The 16,170-nt window shown below is 41.1% G+C and overlaps 1 protein-coding gene across 6 annotated transcripts in view; it reads right to left on the bottom strand.

Moving 5' to 3' along the window:
* The window catches only part of SLC41A2 (solute carrier family 41 member 2), a 120,351-nt gene extending 108,385 nt beyond the window's left edge, over positions 1–11,966 (bottom strand). For 4 of the 6 annotated variants that reach the window (XM_041755140.1, XM_041755144.1, XM_041755141.1 and 1 more), the window contains exon 1: positions 201–494. The gene's annotated coding sequence lies outside the window, so the exon portion shown is untranslated. Of the gene's footprint in view, positions 1–200; positions 495–11,747 lie in introns of those variants that run through there. The other 2 variants (XM_041755143.1, XM_041755142.1) reach the window with 2 other exon arrangements.
* Positions 11,967–16,170: the final 4,204 nt, after the last annotated feature.

The following is a 16,170-nucleotide window of genomic DNA, read 5'->3' as shown; positions in this document are numbered from 1 at the left end:
GAAGGAAAGGATTGGCCACGTGTAAAGTTAGCATTTTTTCTTCTCCATTTTTAGACCTAGAGTGCCCCATAATTTTCACAGTATCTCATTTCAACTATTTACTCAAAGCACTTCTGTCTATCCACCATCCCCCTCTTTCTTTCCCCTATCTCAGAGGTGAAGCAGGACCCTTATGCACAGGCCACATGAATTTACATTACCTTCCAAAGTTATGAAACAGGGCAGCTCCCTCTCTCAGGTGTTCCTCAAGTGGTAGCCTAATGTCACCTTCCCTTGCTGGGACACTTTCACAATGGCAGCACCCAAGGAGATGAAGCTGATCTTCTACCTTCCCAAACTGCACTTTCCTTAAAGAGTATTCCCGGGTACACAGCGCTGTGAAGTCAGTTCAAACGCATGGAGTCGGTACAAGAGACTGTTCAGACTGTTCGCAGATTAGGTAAACTACAGGTACACAGTGTTATGTTACTCAATTATCTTGGCAGCGAAGTGAAACAATGCCCTAACTCAGTATCTTTACTCCCTGCAATCAACTTTCTCCTCTCTACCCTTTGGTCAGGGCTATGTACCTTTTTATTCAAATATCAGTTAAAAAAAAAAAAAAAGGTGCAGGGGAAGCTCTAAGTCCAACTTGAAGTTCAAGCTAACTACCCTCAAAGACACCTAAAAATCAACTTAGTTGTCATGATGGTCTTTGTTCAAAAAGTGTCTTGACTACCCTTCCTTCTTTCCCAGCTCATTTGAAACTGTGCTTCTAATGCACCTAGGATAGGGTTTTGGGGTTTTTTTCTTTTTTCTTTTTCTCATAGAAGCAATAGGTTTTCAGAAAAAAAAAAAAAAAAGCAAGGATACATAAAAATGGTTTATTCTGGAAACCCATCATTCAGAGATATTCATTAATGACATGTTGGTATATATAACTTTTTTTTTACTATACTTTTTCTCTATATATGTTTAAAACAAAAATAGGTTCATACTGTACATATTATTTTACATCCTGCTTTCTGCATTTCATAAAATATCCCCCAAATTTCCTTTTCAATAATATCCTATGAAGCTACTTTTAATGATTACTCACAATTTCCTCTTTCTAAAACTCCTAGGAGCTCCAAAATTGCCCCTTTCTTCCCTACTTCTCCCTCTCCACTCATTCCCCAGTATATTCAGCACAATTAAAAGGCAGACATATCAGTTAGTACAACTGTTAGAAAAAACTTGAGGAATAGTTAGCAAAGGTGTTCAGAGAATCCTATTTTGAGGTTGAGAAACTGCTTTTCAATAATAAAACAAAGTATATTTCTCTTACTCTGCCTTCATTTAATGAACACATCCTAAACAGTACCATATAGCTGTTATTCTGCTGTATTCATTTTTCATAGCCAAGGTTTCATTTATATTTGTTAGATAATTGTGAATAAGTAACTGTATCTGCCCCACCATGCTCCAAAGCAGGGCCAGATTCCCACAAACCATCACATATATTTCATAATAATAACTCCAAACAAATTACTAATGATTTTTTTTCTAGAAAGACTACCTCATTGTCTTTTAAAAATTATAAAACGTAGGCGCCTGGGTGGCTCAGTGGTTGAGTGTCTGCCTTTGGCTCAAGCTGTGATCCCGGGGTCCTGGGATTGAGTCCCACATTGGGCTCCCTGCATGGAGCCTGCTTCTCCCTCTGCCTGTGTCTCTGCCTTTCTCTCTGTGTCTCTGATAAATAAATAAATAAAATCTTTTTAAAAAAATTTTTAAATTTTATTTATTTGACCGAATGAATGAGAGAAAGAGCACACGCAAGCAGGGGTAGATGGAGAGGGAGAAGCTGACTCCTCTGCTGAGCAGGGAGCCCGATGTGGGGCTCAATTCCAGGACCCTGGGATCACGACCTGGGCTGAAGGCAGACGCCCAGATGACTGACTTGAGCCACCCAGGCACTCCCAAAAAATTTAAAAATAAAATAAAAATTATAAAAATTAATGTTTTTCTCTCTTTTGGTGCTTCCTTGCTAATGCTCAAATGCATGCTTAGGTTGCCTATATAGCACTACCCCCAGGGATTGAGAAAGGGCTAGGTTTTGTTCTAAGGAGTAATATGATTTAATTTTTTTCTCCAAGATTTTATTTAAATTTCAGTTAGTGTAATTACACTAATACAGTGTCTTATGAGTTTCAGGCATAAAACTTAGTGATTCAAGAGTAATATGATTTTAAATTCAGATTATGAAACCTATGCACAAAATCCTACACCTGAGTATAGAGATTTCAGTCAAGTACATTTTGAAGAGGAAAGAATATTAACTGGCTGTTCAAAGTTGTATTACTGATGTGGAACCACTGGCAAATGCTTTATGCTAGGTCTGAAACTGTACAAAGCTTATGGAAGTATTTGCTATGCTTTCATTAAATGAATTAATCAATAACAGGACTTGCATTGAGTGATTTTATGGGGAAATTCCAAGTGATTTATTCAGCAAATCTCCACACTTCAATTAAGAGATGATTTTCTTTCAAAAAATTCAATGTCAAGAAGTATCAACACATAATGATAACGACAGTAGTTAGGAGCTTGCGCTCTGAAATCATATTGTTTTGGCTTATATACTGACTTTCACTAGCTGTGGAAACTATGCCTCTCACCTCAGTTTCCTCACAAAAAAAATATCTTCCTCACTGGGTCTTTATGAAGATTAAATAAATTAGTACATGTAAAGTGCATATATCAGTGTATTGAGCCTTCAAAAAATGTTAATCATCATCATTATTCATCATTCTTTTTATACATTTTTATAGAAGGTTCAAAACCTAATGTTCCACCTCTTTTGCCCCTTACTAAGGAATATACTATACCGTAGGATCATAAAAATATCATACATTGCTGTATTGAACCCTGGCTTATAATTTTCAGATCCACTGTTTTGTTCTAATGTTCTTTATTTTTTTTCTAATGTTCTTTAAAAAAAAAATCAACTGAGGTTTAATATTTATCTTTTATATAATTTATCCCATCCTACTTTTTTAAAGCATTATTTATTTATTTGAGAGAGCATGAGTGAGGTGGGGAGCAGGAGAGGAAGATAGTAACTTTAGCAGACTCCATGCTCAGCACAGGGCCCAAGGCAGGGCTCATCTCACGACCCTGAAATCATGACCTTGAGCCAAAACCAAGTGTCAGACGCTTAACCGACTGTACCAGCAGGGCACTGAAATCCCATCCTACTTTTAATTTAATTAATTAAACTGCCAGCAAGCTACAAAGTGTTACATTTATACACTGACCACTATGTATATATACTATACAGTACTTAGATATACTGAACAATAAAGGTCTTCAGGAAACCAGTGTTTAAAAGAAAAAAAGAAAATGAAAGCTGGAATAGGAAGTAGCTCTAACACCATTGTTAGGTTTACATACCATATCTGATGTGTTTTTTAATTTTATTTTTTATTTTTATTTTTTTAAAGATTTTTATTTATTTATTCATAGAGACACAGAGAGAGAGAGAGGCAGAGACACAGGCAGAGGGAGAAACAGGCTCCCCTCAGGCAACGTGGGACTCGATCCAGGGTCTCCAGGATCACGCCCCGGGCTGCAGGCGGCACCAAACCGCTGCGCCACCAGGGCTGCCCGATGTTTTTTAATTTTAAAAAGGGACCTAAATAACATTTTTACAATCTACAAATAAAACAGACTACCTTAAACCACAATTGTAGGGTTTATTCTGAAGAACTGTCTGCTCAACCAGAACATGAAGCGCTAGAAAGATGGAATCCATCATGAGTTTGCCTGGAATTATTTTGAAGACTTATAATCTAGAAAGGCTAGAGTACAAGAGTTTTCTGACTTTTTGGGATGCCTGAGTGGCTCAGGACGTGATCCTGGGGTCCTAGGATGGAGTCCCACAACAGGCTCCCTCCGGGGAGCCTGCTTCTCCCTCTGCTTGTGTCTGCTTCTGTGTGTTTCTCACAAATAGATAAAATCTTAAAAAAAAAAATAAGTTTTCTGACTTTAAAAAAAGAAAACTCAAATGTTACTATAAAAATTATTACTTATCTAAAAACATAAAGAGGAAAGTGGCAGATATCATGAAGAAAATAGCAGATCAGGCTCTGGCTCTCTCATAGTCTTTTCTGAAAACCTGGGAGACACATATGTCCACACATTGCTGTTTAGGAAACTAAGTCTCAAAGATGTTAAGGAATATGCCCAAGTTGTAAACTTAGTAAGATAAAGATGCAGGAATTGAATTCATGACTTTCTGACTAACCAGGTAATGATACAGAAGACACCACCTGTATTCTCTGTTATGATACTTCCACACCAGTGTAAGTGGCCACAGGAGACAAGGCTGACAGAACCAAGGTCCTTCCAAGGCTCATTCTCAGCTCTGCTCATGCCCAACACTGGCATCCAGTAACTTGGATTCAAGTTATTTTTAAACACTATTGATTGTTCAAGAAAGAAAATAGCTCCTTCTTGAAGTCTCATCCTTAATTCACAAGTGAACTCTGCATTTTCTATTACTCAGCTAATAAATGAACAAGTATTTACTAAAGACCCAGAAATGTAGCTGTATCATAAATTGCCCTTTTATAAGTGCCACATAAAACTGTAGAGGACACCATTTCTATTTTTAGTACCTGTCCTCCCCACAATGCTCTTACTTTGCAAAAAAACATTATTGCCCTTATTTACACGAAGGTCATCCTTTACTAGTTGGAGTTTTGGTACAAAATTCTGCATATTTCCCATTCAGTATTAGTCAAAATGTAGGTGTTCGCTAAATACATGTTGAAATAAGGAATGAACAAAACAAAGGTGAACAGAACTTTAAAGAACAGGTAAGATTTAGAGAGATGGGAAAAAAAGTCAGGGTGGAGGCGTGGGGGAGTGCATTCTAACAAACTGACTGGTTAAAAACTCCTGGGGAAATCAAAAGATCTGTGTAGAACATTCCTATCACTGTGTAGCAAAATGGTAAACTGGGTAAGACCTGGAATTCCTAGAGGGCTTGGACTTCATTTTGATAAATTAGGCAATTAGGCCCATAGTTTTTAAACATTTATTTTTAATGCAAAGCAATTATTTGTTTAAATTAAACCCTATGTGAAATATATATATATATATATATAGGAACAAACAAAGCAGTATAGGGTTTTTAGCACCCTGGTTCCCACCCACTTGGTCTCCACCTACCCAACTTGAGAAGAACCAGAAGACCCTCATGAGAGCACAATTCAAAATCAGAAAAAGGTCTACTGCTCCAAGTATTTACTTATAAAGAACTAGGATGGCCTAGGTTGGGGGGTGGGGGGTGGAGATAGGGTAGGGTAAGGAAGGACTTGAAATACCATTTTCACTTTTTAAATCTTGCATATTTTCATATTATTTGAATTTCTGTTATATTGAACACTTTTTATTTTTTCATTTAAAAAGTAATAAGAAATCATTGCTCTAAAAAAGTACTTTTAATGGTTAAATTTCAAGAGCATTGCCACATTTTAATGAATCATTTCCCTAGAGCAGGACATTTTCTTGACTAAACTACATTGCAATGAAAATGAACATCTTTGTGCATAATAATTTCCCATATTTAGAATTATTTCCTTAGGATAAATTTATACAAGTTAGCAGTTTCAATTTAGGTTCTACAATGCACTGCTTAAAATAGGACTCTGTAGAACATAAAAATATAAAATTCAGTATTTTTAAAAAGCCATCCCATATTAGCAAAATTAGATTCTAGCACTCATGTTTAAGCTACATAAAATCTAATTTACAAAACTAATTAGCCAAGTTTCCACATCTCAAAAGTGTAATAAAGAGAAATTTGAATCAGAACTTGAAATTTACCTTTCATGAATTTTTCATAACTTCTCTTGCCACTTATTGAAACCATATACTTAAAGAATTTTTCCTTCACAGTTGGGTTTCACAATCTAATTCTGTGAAGTCACAGTACTGTGACAGTACAATCATTTTCTGGCAACAAACTGACATCATTAGATTCTTATTTGTAAGTTCTTTGGGATATATGGATATTCTATTTTTACTTCTAAGACCAAAATTTTAATATTCTGTTGCCTCTCCATTAAGTTCATATGATTGATACATTTTAATCTAATTTATTCTCTTTGTTCCTAGCCATCTCCACAAAACTGTCTTTTGGTGAGTGCTCAAAAAAATGCCTATCCAAACAAAACACAAATGACTGCTGGACTGCCTCCTCTCATGAATAATCAGTCATTGCTCTATACTCTTTGGGAAGAAAAACTCCCAAATCAGAAAATCTGTTGTTCTTTTTCTTCTCTCTGCTACTGTTTTAAGAGTGCTTTTTGTTAAATTATATTTTATTATTTTTTTTTATTTATTTATTCATGACAGACATAGAGAGAGAGAGAGGGGCAGAGACACAGGCAGAGGGAGAAGCAGGCTCTGTGCAGGGAGCCCCACGCCACACTCAGTCCCAGGTCTCCAGGATCACACCCTGGGCTGAAGGCGGTGCTAAACCACTGAGCCACCGGGGCTGCCCTAAATTATATTTTAAATAAATCAATATGGCTCTATCACTAACACGATTCCAACTGAGAAAAAAAGAATTTCTAATAAAGCCTACTTCTTTGCACAAGCAAGAATTATTAGAAATGCCAAGGTCATTTCTCCTCCTATGTAACAGTTCTAAAATTAAGAATGCTTAGACTCTATCAACAAAGATTTGCTTAATCCCTAGTGGGTACCAAGCAGTAAGCTAAATGCCAGAGGTTCAACATGAGTGAGACAGAATCATGATCCACTCCTCTAGACCTTTTGTCAGCGCAAAGGCACTTAGACAATAAATCTTTACGAAATGGGAGGTTCCAATACCAAAAATAGTGGAAAGATTCTTTAGGGAAAAAAAAAGACTAGAACCAACTTTGGAATACCTGTAACACTGGGCCAAGGAATTTGCAGTTTATATTCCAATAGAGAAAAATTGGGACACTCAAAGGGATCTTCAGAAAATATTAATCTAATCAGGTCTTTATTGAAACTTCCAGTGGCTTCATTTCCTCTAAAATAAATCCAAATTCTTTAATAAGGTCAACTAAATCCTGCATCATCATCCCCACCCACCTAATAACCTCTGGCTGTGGTCACACAGGGCTTTTTCTGTTTCCACTGTAGCAGATTTTCAAACTTTACATATCACAATCTACTAACTATGTGTGATACGCTCCTCTTTCTATTTGATTTCTTTTTTAAAACATGCAGGTCACAACCCACTAAATTGAATTTACAATCTACTCATGGATGCCTAGTTGCCTGCAGTTTGAAAAATACTATTTTAGTATATACTACCCTATCTCACTTCTTGGCCTTTCCAGATGTTCTTTTTTTCCTGAAACTCTTGCTCATCCTCTCTTCCCTTTCACCTGGCTACTTCCTATTTTACTTTGTGACCCTTTGCTATTAACCAGCACTTCCCTTGACCCTCCCAGATGAGTTCCCCCTCCTCAGTGGTCCCAAAGTATTCTAAGCTTTTTAACATTTATTCCACCTTACTGCGATCATTCTTGCACTAGTTGTCTTGCTAGGCGAGTAACCTCCATGAAAGCAAGGACCCATTCTTGTTCACTGCTGAATCCCAAGGGCCTAGTCCAGTACCTATTAAGTATTGGACACTTGGTAAATATTTGAGGAGTAAAACAAGTTAGGATGTAGATTTAATACTCTCTATATTTAACCACACAATGAAACAATCACCTTCTCAAAAACTGTTGAGAGGTTTAGCTATTTCCAAGGAAAACGAGTTCTCAGTTCCTATTTTGTAAATTATTAAATTCCTAGACTAGCCTACAAAATACACACAACACCATACATTTGATAAGAAGACACCTCTTATTTCCCTCTCTGCAAAGGCAACAGAACTTTCACTCCCCCCTAAGTAGGAGAAAATAGGATTAAAGGGGCACTTTTCTTTCTATCTCATCAGCAATTCCTGGAGAAAGTGACTCACCTAAGGATAAAGGTCAATATTCCAGACAGGCTCCACCCCTAAACTCTCACTGGCTCTCTCCCACTCGGATGCCTTCAAAGGAAGTTTTCCTTTTCCATTCCAATTCCTAGGAGGACAACTTCCGGATTCAGGACTTTCCCTGCCTGAGGGGAGACCTGACCCGCAGCTTTTTAGGTACTACAGTTGCCTCTGGGAAGGTAAATTAAGAAGGAACAGAATAAGCACAGATCTAAGCTAAATTCTCCAATCCAGCTTTACAATAAGACTGTATTTTCACAGTACTTTAATTTTCATCTGATTTCCTGACTGATCTCAATTTGACCAGAATCTGGAAATAGAAGGGGTGTACTTAACGCACCGAAAAGCTTACACATGAACAATAGTCATTACAGTCTGCCTCCTGGGTCCTTAGGAGAAGAGTAGCATGGAGAAGAAAGGTGGGGAAAAGGGGAAGAATACTGAAATAAAGAAGGTTTCTTCCACCTTTTCCTATTTAGAATTTCCCTTGGGCAAAAATGCCTAAATAAATTGTACCTATCTTAATAGCTTACAACTTTCCCTTCCAAATTCTCATTCTTGTTTTTCTTTCCTCTTCTTTCAGACCCTTTATGCTACCCAAAGATTTCCATTTTCAACACCCACTTTTAGAAATACTGCAAATTTGGGGATACCTGGGTGGCTCAGTGGGGGATGCCTGAGTGTCCGCCTTCAGCTCAGGGTGTGTTCCCGGAGTTCCGGAATTGAATCCCATATCGGGCTCCCTACAGGGAGCCTGCTTCTCATCTCTGCCTCTCAATCTGTCTCTCATGAATAAATCAAATCATAAAAAAAAAAAAATACTGCAAATTTTGCCAAACATCCAAAATGTCACATGATCCCATACTACTTATCTTTCTTATCCTTCCTCAAGTCAAAATTCCCATTTCCCTAGTATAGCTAATGGGGGGCGGGGGGGCAAAGCAATTTGATTAAATGCATTCACATTAACACAAAACAACTGACTGAGACTCCTAGCCTTTGAACTCTACTGGAGATATATATTTTATTATTATTCATATATATTAAAATACACACACATTATTTTTAAGCTATAGAAATGTAACTACAGTAATCTCAGAGAAAAGATGAGAAGTGCCTAGAAGTTCACCATATAGGAGGCAGGTCTGCTCTGATCACCATTTCCCAGGGATCATGTTCCCCAAATTGTTCCCATTTTTCATTGCACTTGACTTTCAGTCCTCAATAAGTCCTAAAAACTCGAAGGTACCAAGAAGAAGGCCAACTTGAAAACCATTTGTAGCTATGGGACATTTTTATATCCACTGGGTGAGTCAGTAACAATCACTACTAGGTTGGATAAGTTATTATTCTCAAAACATCTGATAATCATTCCATTAGCTAAAAAAAAAAACAGACATTCAGGTTATATATTGAAATTATTCCTTCTACTAAGAAAGTCAATGAGGCATAAAGGGGTTAAACACCATATCCTTTGTTTTATAATTTAGTAGTTGAAAACCAGGACTGGGCTGCTCTTTACAGTTTTAATCAGTTGCTTATCCATTAATTCTACTTGGAAATCTTCAATTTTATTTTCTATAGCATTTCTGAAACTTGGAAGTATATTTTTGAACAGTCACATTAGAGTAATAGGAAAATGAGCCTGAACTCCTGAGAGGCAGGTGTCCTGTCTCTTTCGGTGGTTTCTGCTATAAAAAGAGCTACGGCTAATGCTGAATTTGTGTGTACTCAGAAATAAACCACGAAATAAGCATACCTGTATTCATTCAGCTGTAAGTAACTCAACTTCAGCGCCATCAAAAATACTTATTTGCCACCCATAGATGAGTCTAACTGTGATAAAGACTACAAAAACTTAGGAAAACAAGATCTCCCACTTTGCTTGAGAATTTAAGCATATGAAATGTTAATTGAATAACTGGTGTTTGCCATTTTTAGTAGTTTGTTTAATCAGCCATCAAAATAAATTATTTGTAATTAAAGTGATAACTGGTACTTTTTTCAAATCAAGCAAGAAATATATGAAAACACCAACTGTGTGTGGTCTCTCTTGAATCTGGTCATAGCATACCTTTGTGGCTTTGCTCAAGATATGAGACATGGAAACAGGCAGTAAGATGCCCAAGAATTGACAGGTAGGATAGTCTGAAAAACATAAACAGCACTTAACTCAGCTTTCCCCAAGAAACTATCTTGGTCGGTTGCTGCTTGCTATCAGGTCGGTTGGCTTTTTTAGTCAGAACTAGCCCCAAACCTATTTTTTTCCATAAATGAACAACATAATACAACAATAAAAAGACAAATACCCAACGTGTAAAAAAAAAAAAAAAAAAACAAAAGACAAAAAAACCAATTAAAATATTTGCAAAGAATTTGAATAGACATGTCTCCAAAGAAGCTATTCAAATAGCCAATAAGCAGATGAAAAGATACTCCATATGATCAGTCATTAGGTCAATGCGAATCAATACCACTTCACACCCTCTAGAATGGCTAAAATAAAAACCAGCCAATACAAAATCACAAGTGTTGGTGAAGATGTGTAGAAACTGGAACCCTCACACAGTGTTTGGCAGAATGTAAAAGGAAGCAGCTACCGGGCAGAAGTCTGGCAGTTCCCCAAAAAGTTAAACACAAAGACACCCAAGAGAAATGAAAGCATATGCCCACACAAAAACGTGTACACAAATGTTCATGGCAGCATTATTCACAAGGCCAAAAAGTGGAAACATCCTGGATGTCCATCAAGCGATGAATGGATAAACAATATGTGATATTACGGTACAGCAATACAATGGAATATTACCTAGGCATAAAAAAGAATAAAGTACCGGTACAAGCTAGAACATGGATAAACCTTGAAAGCACTTTTCTATGTGAAAGAAGCCAGACACAAAAAGCACATGTTGTATTATTCCTTTTATATGAAATTTCCAGAATAGGCAAATCCATAGAGAAGGAAAAGTAAATTAGCGGTTGCCAGACGATGGGGTAAGGGTGAAATGAGAAATGACTGCTAATGGGTCCAGGGTTTCATTTTGAGATGAAAACGCTCAGGATAGTGCTGAGAGCTGCAAAACTTTGTGACTAAAGTAAAAGCCACAGTTTAAAAGGACAAATTTTATGGTACGTGCAGTATATCTCAATTAAAAAAAACAAACCAAGTGTGCACGTACAGAAAGATGACATATATGTGTAATATATTTGTAGACGGAATATACATAATTACAGACGAACGTATCATCTCTTCATGTAGATGAACGTTTGGGGTTTTGTTTTAATTGAGATATATTTTACTTAAAAAAAGGAATGAAAGGCGGCAGCGACCCGGAGCAGCTGCCGCGCCCCAAGCGGTGGGGCCGGGGTTGCGAGCCCGCCCCACGGAGTCAGCATCCGCGCTCCGCGCTCCCCGCCCCGCACTCGGCCACCCCCAACCCCGCCCCGCCGCGCCCCCTCCCCGCCGGCGCCCAGGGCCAACCTGCCGTCCTGCCCGCCGCGGGGCAGGCGCGGGGACCGCGGGGGAGGGGGCTCCCCGGGGGAGGGGGCTCCGCGGGGGAGGGGGCACCCCGGGGGAGGGGGCTCCGCGGGGGAGGGGCGGCCGCTCCCCGCCGCCCGGCCCTCCCGCGCCCCGGCCGCAGAGGGCCCGGCCGGGCGCCCCCACCCCGCTCCGGTACCTGGGATGCGCCCGAACCCCGCGCCGCGGCCACGGCGCAGACTTCCCCTCCATTATCACCTGCCCCGGAGCGCGGCCGCGCCGGCCCGGGTGAGAGGGGACCCCGCCTCCTCCGACGCGACCGGGCACCCGGGCGGGGGATGGAAGGAGCGTTCGTTCACCTAGTCCCCCCGCGGCGGCGTGGCGGCGGCCCCGGGCCGCGGCTCCTTCCTGCTCGCGCGCCTCCTCGCGCCCTCGCGGCCCTGCGCTGACAGCCCCGGAGCCGGCGCCCGCGGCCCGCGCGCGCCCCGCCCCCGCCCCCGCCCCCGCCCCCGCGCCGCCGCCCCGCGCACGCGCAGCCGCGCCGCCGCCTCGGGGGAGGCGAGAGGCTGCTGATGTGGCCGCGGGGGCGGCGACCTGGCGCGCGAGCGCCGCCCCGCCCGGACCCCCGGCCGCACCCTGAAAGCCGCGGGCCTGGGGTGGGGGCAGGACGGAGGAGAGGACGCGGGAGTCTCCAGGGAACCCTGCCCGGGGCGGGGCGGGGCGGGGCGGGGGCTCGTCATCCCCGCAGACCGACGCCCATCCACATCGCCAGCTGTTCCTAGGTCCGAACCCCCGAATCTATGACTCATGATTTCTGTGCTCACACAGGGGCCTCCCGGTGGCTGGGCTCGTGTTTCCTTCTCGCAGACGGGAATTAAAACCAAAGCGCCTGTAACTCTGTGCCTGGCTTTCTGCAGAGCAGCGCAGAAGCAGCCGTGCAGCTGCGCTAGGCGGAGGTCGCGGAGAGCTGGGGGTGGGGCGGGGGCGGGGACCAGAACCAGTAAGGGGATGGGAGGTAGGGCGGCTCCCAGCACCTTCCCAGGGGGACAGGGGCGTAGGAGCCAAGTGCACGGGTGCAGTGCAGGTGGCTGGGATACTAAGACTTTTCAAGTTCGCCACCATCTAGGTAAAAGTGACCAAAATTTGCCACGTAAAGCCGAGAACGAGCACCTTTTGTATGACTCAGGTAATGGCCCATGCCTGGGGGACATTCCAGTGACCAAAACAAAGGTGTCCGTCCTCAGGCACTTATTCTGAAAGATGTCATTTTAAAAATTACAGAGCTAGTGGCACTCTTTTTCCTCAGATCAAAGCTTCCATCAACTCTAAGTCACACCAGTGATTTAGTAGCAGCTTTTCAGGTGCTAAGGGACACTGGATCGTACATTTACCCAGGTTTTTGTTTTTCTGCTTCGCAATCAGATTGCGTTTTGACCTTAACCTTCTGGGTGAAGTGTGCTTTCGTATCAGTCTTGACCATCTACAGTAATGCTTTTTATAATGGTGAATGCAGGTGTTCTTCACAATCTAAACACCATTAGGAATGAAAGGATAATTGCAAAGAATATGGAGAAACAGTGTTTTGACCATATTTCCAAGTGGATTTTGTTCTTACTGTTCTGAATTACATTTCACTAGGAGGTAAGTAAGCTACTCTTAAAAGTTTGCCAGAAGTAAAATTCCAACTGGGTAAGTGTTCGTCCCCTGGGTCACGTAGTCTTCCAAGACTTCTGCACAAGGTTTGAATTGGACAAACCACCCTCTCCCAGCTTGGAAAATTCTACCACCATTTTTTCCTGGTTGATTCTGAGCCGATGGTTTCAACTACCCTGTTTCATTAATTGGTGCGTGGGCAAAACTTCCATTTATGCTGTCTCTCATTCTGTATGCCACAATATAGTGTGTATTTTTTAGATATTTTAAGCTTTAAGTTGGAATACAAATTCAAATGAAATTTCAACAAATTTCACATTAAATTTCAATTCAAATTAAAGTTCTAGGTAGGATTGGATCAAGAGACACCCCTTTCTGAAAAATTAGATCCTAATTGTGCAGGCAACAGTGATCACATTATTCCTCTTCTGCTTGACAGCTGGCAGCTTAGAATGTGAATCAAGTGGTTTAGAATTGAGGATCTGTATTAGTCACTGCTCTGGGGCACCTGGGTGGCTCAGTGGTGGAGCATCTGCCTTTGACTCAGGTTGTGATCCTGGGGTCCTGAGATCAAGTCCTACATGGGGCTCCCCACAGGGAGCCTGCCTCTCCCTCTGCCTGTGTCTCTGCTTCTCTCTGTGTGCCTCTCATGAATAAATAAATAAAATCTTAAAAAAAAAAAAATCACTGCTGTGATGGTTGCTAGAAGAAACCTGAGAGTTATGGAAGTTTGTAACAAAGGGACCTGTCTGCTCTAGGGGTAAAGAAGATCTCTTTGAGGAAGTGACATTTAATCTGAGCCTTGAAGAATAAGGAAGAGTAGGTCTGACAACAAAGGGAAGGGAGTAGGGTGGAGAGTGCACTTGTTGCTGTGGAAACTGCGGCTTTGAAGGCACTTGGGTAGGAAGGGGCTCCACCTGTGGCTAGAATGAGGCAGCTAGTACTGACGCAGACGTGAGTATAAGGCTTGAGGGCCACGCTGGGAACTTTGGACTTAATCCTAAATACAAAAGGAAGCCACTGAAGAGTTGGAGAGGATCCATCTGCACACGATCTAATTTGTATTTGTAAACGACATTCCTGGCTGCAATGTGGACACTGAGTAGGAAGGGAGCAGCAGAAGATGTGTGAAGACCTACCTGTCTGTAGGCAATGAAGAGTAGAAGACTCTCCTGATCGAGGAAATCCATCAGCGTTCGATTTGTAAGCACCTGATCACCAACTGGGCATGAAAGATGAGAGAAAGAAAAGTGTCCAAAAATGACTCCCAGGTTTCTAGCATGAGCTGATCCCATTCTCTGAGATGGGGAACCTGGAGAAGGAGGTTGCACCGGGACAGATTTGAGTTGCTTTAAATGAACTGGGTTCAATGTCTCTATGAGACATCCAAATGAAGATGCTGAGTATCTTTGCAAAATAAATCTGGACCTCAAATTAGAGATCTGGACTGAACACGAAATCAAACCTAAATTTTTAGAGAGCAAGGACTATGACTTGCTTATAATAATTTAATGTCAAACTTTAGGGAAAAGTGAGCAGAAGCAAAGAGTACCTAATACTATGCGTGAGCCACCCCACAGAGAATATTTTATTTATTTAATCCTTTACACACTCTGTGGATGGTATTATAATCCCATCTTTCATATGAGGAAACTAACAGTTAGGTTCTTGCTCAAAAGTACTTAAATCCCAATTAAATAAGGCCTATTGAGTAAGAATCTCTGTGGTTTAGAAACTTAAAAGTGCAGACTACTTAAAAGTGGTCATGCAAACCATATAAAACACTCACTTTAAAAAATGATTAGGAGAAACCATGATTCCAAGAACATGCACCCCATGCAGCAAATGTTTGAGGATACATGCCCCCACTTCTTTAACCCGAGCTGACCATTATCAATGCCCTTCATGGGAAATTCTGGAATATTCATGTGTTCAGTCAGCAGTGAGTAGTTACGGTGGACCTACTACTGTGTACCAAATAACAATAGTCATTCATTTATTTACAAATATTTATTGAGTACTTACTAAACACCATGCTGTTTCATGCTCTGGGAACATAGCAGTGAACAAAATAAACAGATGCCTGACTTCCAGAGTTTACATTTGGGTAGGGAAAGACAAACAGACAGCTATATATATATGTATGTATACAGATATCTGTATACATGTACATATGTAGGTAGATAGACGTATATATATCCCACATGGTGATAACTACTATGAATATAAATAAAACAGGATAAAGAATTGGAGTGTTCAGGGTATAGAGAGGAGGAGAGATGGTCTTTTTTTTTTAATGTATTGTTTTTGTATTTTGTATTGTATAATGTTATGTATTTATTTATTTGTTCGTTTATTCATGAGAGACACAGGGAGATAGACAGAGGCAGAAGCAAGCTCCCTGCAGGGAGCCTGATGTAGGACTGGATCCCCGGACCAGGATCATGACAGAACCAAAGGCAGACACTCAACCACTGAGGGAAGATGGTTTTATACAAGATGATACACCGAGGTCTTGCTGCTCTGAGGAGAAAGGAGTGAGGGAGAAACTATGCTATCTGAAGGAGGTACAGTAGGCAGAAAGGTCCTGAGGCAGAAGTGCGTATGATGTGTTTAAGAAACAGCAAGGAGTCCTGTGCCGCTGGAATGAGAAGTAGCTGGAGACAGGTCATGAGGCTTGTAGGCCATTGTAAGACTTTTGGACTTCACTTGAGTGAGACAGGAACCACTGAAAGGGTCTGCGCAGAGAAATGGCTCACTCTGAGCTGGGTTTCAATGGTATGACTGTGAAGAGCTGAGTGAGGATGCTGTTTGAATAATCCAAGTGAGAGAGATGGTGGCTCAGATCAAGGTGGTCATAGAGGAAGTGGTGAGAAGGTGTTACACTCTGGATCATTTGAGAAGAGAGCTGACAGGCAGGATTTACTAATGGATTGAATGAGAAGTAAGAGAGAAAGAGAGAAAGGCGTTAAGAATGCCTCCAGTTTCTGGCTCAAGTATTTGGAGACTGGAGTTGCCATTTGCCGAA

This window comes from Vulpes lagopus, chromosome 5 (genome assembly GCF_018345385.1).
Source record: "Vulpes lagopus strain Blue_001 chromosome 5, ASM1834538v1, whole genome shotgun sequence".
NCBI classification, from domain to species: Eukaryota; Metazoa; Chordata; class Mammalia; order Carnivora; family Canidae; genus Vulpes; species Vulpes lagopus.
Note: the sequence above shows the minus strand (reverse complement) of the source record. Positions and strands in the feature narration are given on the sequence as shown.